Raw genomic sequence first — 7,575 nt, 5'->3', positions numbered from 1 at the left:
GCTGCTTTCCAATTGCCCAGGTTTTTTGTGGGCTTTTTGTCCTTTCTTGTTTGTTCCCTTCAGCTGCCTCGTCTCCGGTTTGTGTTGTTTGGGCTCAGTTCGCTTCTCTTCTGACACAGTTTCGTTCTTCACGCTCTTGTCCCTGTCCATCCCCACTTCACTTAGGAAGTGCAGAGGCAGGAAAGATTTCATTCCCTTCCAGAACAGAAAGCAGCAAGGTACATGCTCATTACTGCCCTGGCTGGTTTATAAATCCCTCTAAGCCAGAATGCCATTTTCTTTTCTAACTGTACACCTGACAGGTAGGGAGCAGGAGACACTGTCAAAATTAATTCAAAACGTTCAGATGTTTAGGTTACTTTATTTCACATTGGAATCACCTGCTGAAGATCATTAGTCACCCCTGCCAGGGTTCAGAATGAGCAATTTATGATTTAGTGACCTTGAACCTGTCTTTTGCTGTATGAGCTGAGGAAAGGCATTTCTAATCAGCTCACTGCTGTGGATGGGCACAGCCAGATGTACCATTCTGTGTGTTACAGATACAGGACACCTGGACCTCTCTGTGCTCTATCTTCCTCTGAAGGATGGCAAAATTTGAGTGCCTGACTCTATTTTCTGGCCGGGGTAATACTTTTTGAAATAAAGGATGGAAAGTAGGGGACACAGAAAATGTGCAGGAACAGAGTTATAGAAAAAGATGACAAACCTGGCTTTGAACTTTTTCACCTACTGGTGATTCATGATTCCTGTCGTTGGTCACTCCAAAAAGGAAACCTGTAATAGAATTATGGAGAAACCATTCCGTGAGAAAGTGAAGAGTAGCTGTGAAAGAAAGGGAAACAGAAATGCCAGATATCTGCAGTTAAAAGCAAATAATTTGCTTCTATGCTTGTGGTAGGAAGAACAAGCACCGAAGTTTTCAAAAGGTGATCCATGTCTCTCTTAATTTCCAAAGTTACTTTTCATCTGTTCTTAAGATATGTCTATCAAGTGGAGATTCAGCGGAAGGCAGAATAAAACCATATGAGGTTACACTGATAATTAAATGCATAAACTAATAGCCTGATTACACATAAAACATGACACTGTAAGAGATTAAAACAAGGGGATTACATTAAATTGAAACAAGGATTAAATATTTTTCCTAGAGGCTTTTGACACATTTTCCAAAGACCTGCTCATGAGCACACTTTACTGGTGAAAATAATTTCTTTTGGAGGTAATAGACTAAATAATCACATAATTAAGCCATGTGAAGTGCAGTGCTAAGTAAGCTGATGATAGTATGTTTCAGATATGTAAGAGCTCCTTCCGTGAGTCACAGATACTTTTTGTTCAGGATTATTTTTTGTTTTGTTTCTTTTTCCCCAGTAAACTCTATAAAATCCCAAGACTGACTTAGCAGGATGGTGTTCTGAGATCACTCTGCCATGGTTCCACTGAGCTAGTAAATGGGAAAGGGTTTCTACAACCATTCAGAAAAGGGGAGAGAGAGCACTTTGGAAGCTGAGGCACAGGAGACTGAAATTGTTTCATATTTTCATTACAGCAGTACCTAGGAGGCCTTGGGTAGATCAGGCCTCCTTCTGCTAGATGGTGCATGATCAGAGAGTAAATACCTTCACCAAAAGCTTACTCTCCAAGGGAAATAAGACACCACTCCCTGCTCAAGTTACTCTTCAATAGAAACTGTGTCTTCCCACCCCAATGCTCCGCAGCAGTGTCACCCCAGAATGTCACCTGAAGAGATGCGTTCCCTTCTTCTGTGAGAAGTGCTTGCCTCCAAGTAGGAGATGGGAAAAAGGTAGCTTGAAAACAGGTTAAAAGGGGAAAAAAAAGGTGGGGAGAGAGAGGACAAGAAAGTTGATGGGAGTATGTCCTTAATCCATATGGCAACTACAAAAATACTGCTGAGCTTGCCACGTACTACACAAACATGGAGTTTTTGCCAAGACACTAATAGACTTTCTTTTCTTTCTTTCTTTTTCTTTCTTTTTCTTTTTCTTTCTTTCTTTCTTTCTTTCTTTTTCTCTTTCTTTCTTTCTTTCTTTCTTTCTTTCTTTCTTTTTCTCTTTTTCTTTCTTTCTTTCTTTCTTTCTTTCTTTCTTTCTTTTTCTTTCTTTCTTTCTTTTTCTTTTTCTTTCTTTCTTCCCTCCCTCCCTTCTTTCTTCCTTTCCTTTCCTTTCCTTTCCTTTCCTTTCCTTTCCTTTCCTTTCCTTTCCTTTCCTTTCCTTTCTTCTTCCTTTCTTCTTCCTTTCTTCTTTCTTCCTTTCTTCTTCCTTTCTTCTTTCTTCCTTTCTTCTTTCCTTTCCTTTCCTTTCCTTTCCTTTCCTTTCCTTTCCTTTCCTTTCCTTTCCTTTCTTCCTTTCTTCTTCCTTTCTTCTTCCTTTCTTCTTCCTTTCTTCTTCCTTCCTTTCTTCTTTCTTCCTTTCTTCTTTCTTCCTTTCTTCTTCCTTTCTTCTTCCTTTCTTCTTTCCTTCTTCCTTTCTTTCTGTCTTTCTTACCAAGTAAGATTCCAATTCTGAACCTGTGGAGTCACAGCAATTTGAACAAAGCTATTCATGAAATTCAGAGCAGGTGCAGAGGAGGAGTAGATTAGCAGGAAGAAGGGGAAAAGTTATTGGGAATGGAAACTGTTTTTCATGGAACTTCAATGACTTTCTGGAACATTTTCGAAACTGAGGTAAGGGGATTGTAATAAAACTTTCCAAATAAACTTGAAGTGTAAACAAGCTGATATATAGAGAGTGTGTAAAGCCTGCAGAAGCTGGTTTTTGAGGGTACATTCTAATACCCCAGCAAAGTTAGTACTGTAACAATCTAAGACATCAGTGACCAGCTCTGTGTGTTATTCAGCATGTGACAGTGTGTGACAATCCACCCTGCATGGAAGGTTCTGCTCTGATGCATTTACACAAGTAATGTCGTAAATTATGCAAGCAGCACTTTTCAAGATACTATTTGACAATTCTGCTTGAAGATAGTTGGCTAAATTGCATACAGAGCCAAGATTTGCTTTGAGTTTATTAATTTTTCCCTTTCTGTTAAGCTTCCAAGTTCATTTAGCAATGAGAGTTTGTAGAAAAGGAGTGACATCCATGTAGGCTCCCTGCACTTTGCCATGCTCATTTCTCTAAACTTTGTGTGCCAGCTCAGGAGCAATAATATCAAGTGACTTCAAAGGACAACTGCTCCCAACAATCCACAATGGCTTGTATTTCAACTCGTTAACCAGCACAGCTCACCAGACCTGTTATTTCAAGGCCTCTGCTGCTCTTTTCATGTACTGAGCTACATTGCCAGCTCAGTGCAAGTGAAAGGGGGGAAAAAAGGCCAAAGTCGTGTAGAACTTGGGAGGGAGGTCAGTTTCTGCACATGTGTCTCCAGACACAGGAGCACAGACTATTTTTAAAGCAAACCTGGAACATACGTTTCATGCAAGGAGTCAATAATAAAACTTAATTACATGTTTTCTCATACCCACTAACTTGTTTCCCTCCTTTGACTGTATCTTGTCTGAAACCTGGACCATAGGTCCTTTGGGAAAGGATCTGTCACCATAAAACAACCAGACTGTGATTTGGCTGCCCACATGCTGGTTTAGAATCTATGGCAATAATTAATAGGTCATTCATTTTGCATGTCAGTGGTGTTCATTACAGTAAACGTATTTGACTCCCCTCTTCAAGGCATCAAACGATATCCCTACAAAGTGCTTATTCAGACTGGCAGATCTCTTACACAGGCTAAGAACTAGAAATATATCAAATTTGACACAGAGTTTTCATTCTGATAATATTGCTTGATAGTGGGTTTTTGAAACAAGGTCAAGGCTAAAAGCTGCAGTATTTGGCTTACTTTGGGTTTAATATAGGTGAGTGTAATTGATGTCAAAGAAGTTTCAGCTCCAGCCTCAGTTTTCCACTCTCCAAACCTTCACTTAGGCCGTGAGTGGGGGATATTTACAGCCTGAAGGAAGCTTTTGCCAACTTGCAAGTCAGCATAAAGCAGTGCCCATTGCTGAAAGGATCAGTTCCACCTTTCCAAGGGCCTTCAATTTCTCATTTTTACCACTGTACCTCATCATTGCCAGAAACGTTTGCGTGACTGTACACTGAGCCACATCAGGGCCTCACCTAAACTAAAGTTCATCAGTTTTTTTCTGACCTGGTTCACTACCTGGTCCCACAAACTTCTGCATAGGCACAACAGAAAGAGCCATGTAGGGTTCAGAAAAAACATGGCCAAGGGCAGCAAACAGACAGGACCTGTGTAGGAGTGCTTTATAATGCTTGTTTAAAGGGTGCCTGAAACTAAGGCCTGGTGCTACTCTGATTATATCTCCTGGACAAAATTTCTGATTTCTGTAGGTATTGTCTGAGAAAAGGCTGGTGGCCTCAGTCCATGGTGATTCCTTTGGGAAGCAGTTAGGGTGTTGAATAAATAGGGCAACATGACACTATATGCGATTTATGTAAATAGTTTGCAGTGCTGTTAGGTTTTTATTTAATTCATGCCTACCTCTATCTGTCTTAGGAAGAGAGAAAGATTAGACTGGAGTTGACTCTGAAAGATAGAAGAGAATGGTATTGAAAAATCCCCAAAGGCTGTGTTTGTTGGATCTTTCACCTCTCCCCTGGTGGTGCCGGAAGGTAGATTTCCGTCACGGTGTTGGTCAGGGGGTTTTTTTGCTGCTATGTCTCTCTCCCATTCTGTCCGAACTGCAAAGGAGATAAAAATCCTGTCCTTCTACCTGTGATTCTGAATCAGCTCTCCTAACCCTTGGCTATGTGCCCAGCAAAACCCCAGAGCCAAATTCCCTGACAAGCACACTGTGGCTTGTCTCTATTATCTGAGTGAGGATATACAAGCCCAGAAAAAGGGAAGGGAGAAGTGCCTGGTCCAATGCAAACAGTGATTTCCTCTTCTATACTGATGTTTTAGTAATGGTTTGAGAGTGATAGGGATTTGTGAAGATGTTTGAGATCAGTCTGTGAGCCTATTGCAATAACTGTTTACACATTAAATAAATTTACCAAATTTCACCTGCACAATATAGGACCACAATCAAATAGGTGCTCCTAGGAATTCACTGTAGCTCCCACCAAACCCTTGAGACTACAGTGCCACCTGCAGCGTTCTCACCCCTGTCCTCATGGGACAGGACCAGCAGCTCTGCAGGGTCATAATCTTATCTGGGCTATGGGGAAGCCAAGAGCAAGCACCACATGGCCCTCAGCAGCCTAGAGCAAAAGTGGCTTTGTCCTGGTTTTATGGATTTTCCTAGCTGGGGATGAGTAGGCAGACTACTTTGCAAATTTGAATTCCCTGCCTTCCTTCACCTCATGCTTCACAGGCTGCCTGATGCCTCTATCAGCAGTACAATGATGTGCAGCGTGTTGCAGCTCATTTCTGTAATGTGCTCGCTGTTTTTGCTTGGTGTGGTAATGGGAGAACTTACGCAAAGCCGGCTGGGCTTTATTGCTCCCATCAGTCCCTGCAGAAGCTGTGAGCAGGTACTTGCATCACCCACCTGTTACATCCACGCTGCTGAATGCAGGGCAGCAGTGGGACTCCCACATCCCTCAGCTTATTCTTTGGCTCTCCTTCCATGAAAATCCAAATTTCTCACTCTGGACAAGTGCTGATGCTTCTAAATGCCACTGCATTGCCCCTGCAGTGGCCAGAGCTGAGGACAGTGCACTGCTGCTTGTACCTGAGGGAGCCCCTTGTCCCATCAGAAAGGGAAGGGGTGATGCTGTCATCCCTTGGTGTATCTTTCCATTTGCTTTGCACACAAGGCAACGCCACAAAATCCCAGTCCTGGCAGATTCTTAAATCACACTCAATTGGGAACACTTGTTAAGCCTTATTAAGAGTTTTATTAGCTCTAAAAATAGGTTCTTAAATGTTTTCCAAGGTTGACTAAAATGTGAAAAACAATTATATAATCAGTGTTTAAAATAAACCACAGTTTGTTACAACTGAAACCCATTCAGTGGAATAACATTTATCAAGAGTCATAGCATATAGAAAATTCTGCAGCCTCTGCAAATCCACAGACAGTATTTCTCTGCTTGCTTTCAAACTGAGTAGTTCCTGAATCTAATTTTCTGACGTCCACCAGAACTCCTTCCAGCAAGAACACTGCAAGAGTGGAACACGGTCTTTGGGTGAGAAGGCTGCGAGGTTTTTTAATAAAAATAAAGAACTGGTCTATTGGTGTACCCCATTTTTTATACTTTCTTATTGTTAAATGAAAACTTTTATAAATAACCTTACATAAATAATAATCTCAGGAGTTTTAAAAAGTTCATACCATCAGTTGAACCTGACTCAACCTTCTCTGGTCTCTCACTGTTTAAACTATTTCTGCAATTATTCTGGAATACAAGAATCCTTAATGTCTCTTATTGCAAGAGCAGATCATATATTTTGGGCAAGAGTTAAGCTGCAGAGGAAGATTTGGCAATTAAGTGAAATGCATGTTACAGCTGATGGCTGCTTTTTTGTTGTTGTTGTTGGAATAACTGAAAAGATTAAGCTGTAGTGCATGTAGGGCTTGAGTCATGCTTTTATCGTTGCATATCTTGGCCTGATATGAACTCTGTTATTAAAAATGGTAGCTCAAGCTGATTCTGTACTTTGTTTATCTACAACCAAGCTCAGCCAAAGATCAGCTAGCCTAGGTGGAAAAATGTAGTTGAAGGCTGTGTACATACAGGCACTGCTAATTACCTTCCATGACTGCCAAATGACTATAGATACTAACAGATTTCTTAGTATGCCTTTAAACAAAGCACTCTTATCTATGCATAAGAAAAAGCACTACGCAGAGCAGAGTTAATACAACATGTTAACCTATATTTTGATTTAGTTTGCTCCTTAGAAAAAGAAAAAAATGAAGTAATTTATCACCCCTTTTTGTTGCCAAAAGGAACTGCAGTACCGTCCAAAAGCTTGCGCCCTGGGAGACCCCAGTGTCAGTAGTACTGACGCCTCTTCTCCTCCGTAGTGTTTAAATGATCAGCAGCTTTAGTGTCGTGTCGTTTTGCCTGTAAAGGAGCCGGGTGTGTATCTTTGCCAGCCAGTATAGCCCAGTATAACCCACCGGGAGCCACCGTCTGACTCTGCAATGCCGAGAACCTGTTCGGGAGATACCGATCCCCACTCGGGAGCGCGTCCTGGCCTTTTGCTCGCGAAGAGCTCACCCGGAGCATCCTTGGACTACAGCGGGGAGATCGTGGGCAGCAGCCGGAGGATAAAAAGGCCCGGCAAGAAAACCTTCGGAGGGAAGCAAGCGGCAGGATTTAAGGAGCGAGCAATCCCAGACGTGAATGAAACACAAACACGCTGTGGGTTTTCTCTTCCTTAGATAAAAGCACTGGCGAGCCAGCCTAAACGCTGCCCGCGGATGACTAGTCAGAACAAGTTCAAACTCCAGAGCTCAAATTAAAGTGTTTCCTCTGTGTGACTGCCTCCTGAGCCGGGAGTTTCCTCACCAGCCCCACATCTGCCCGCAGTCCTCCACCGCCCTCTGCCCCGGCAGCCCCGCTCCGCCCCCCCCCCCCG

This window comes from Corvus brachyrhynchos, unplaced genomic scaffold, assembly GCF_000691975.1.
Source record: "Corvus brachyrhynchos isolate BGI_N302 unplaced genomic scaffold, ASM69197v1 scaffold281, whole genome shotgun sequence".
Taxonomy (NCBI): Eukaryota; Metazoa; Chordata; class Aves; order Passeriformes; family Corvidae; genus Corvus; species Corvus brachyrhynchos.
This window is presented reverse-complemented; position numbering follows the sequence as displayed.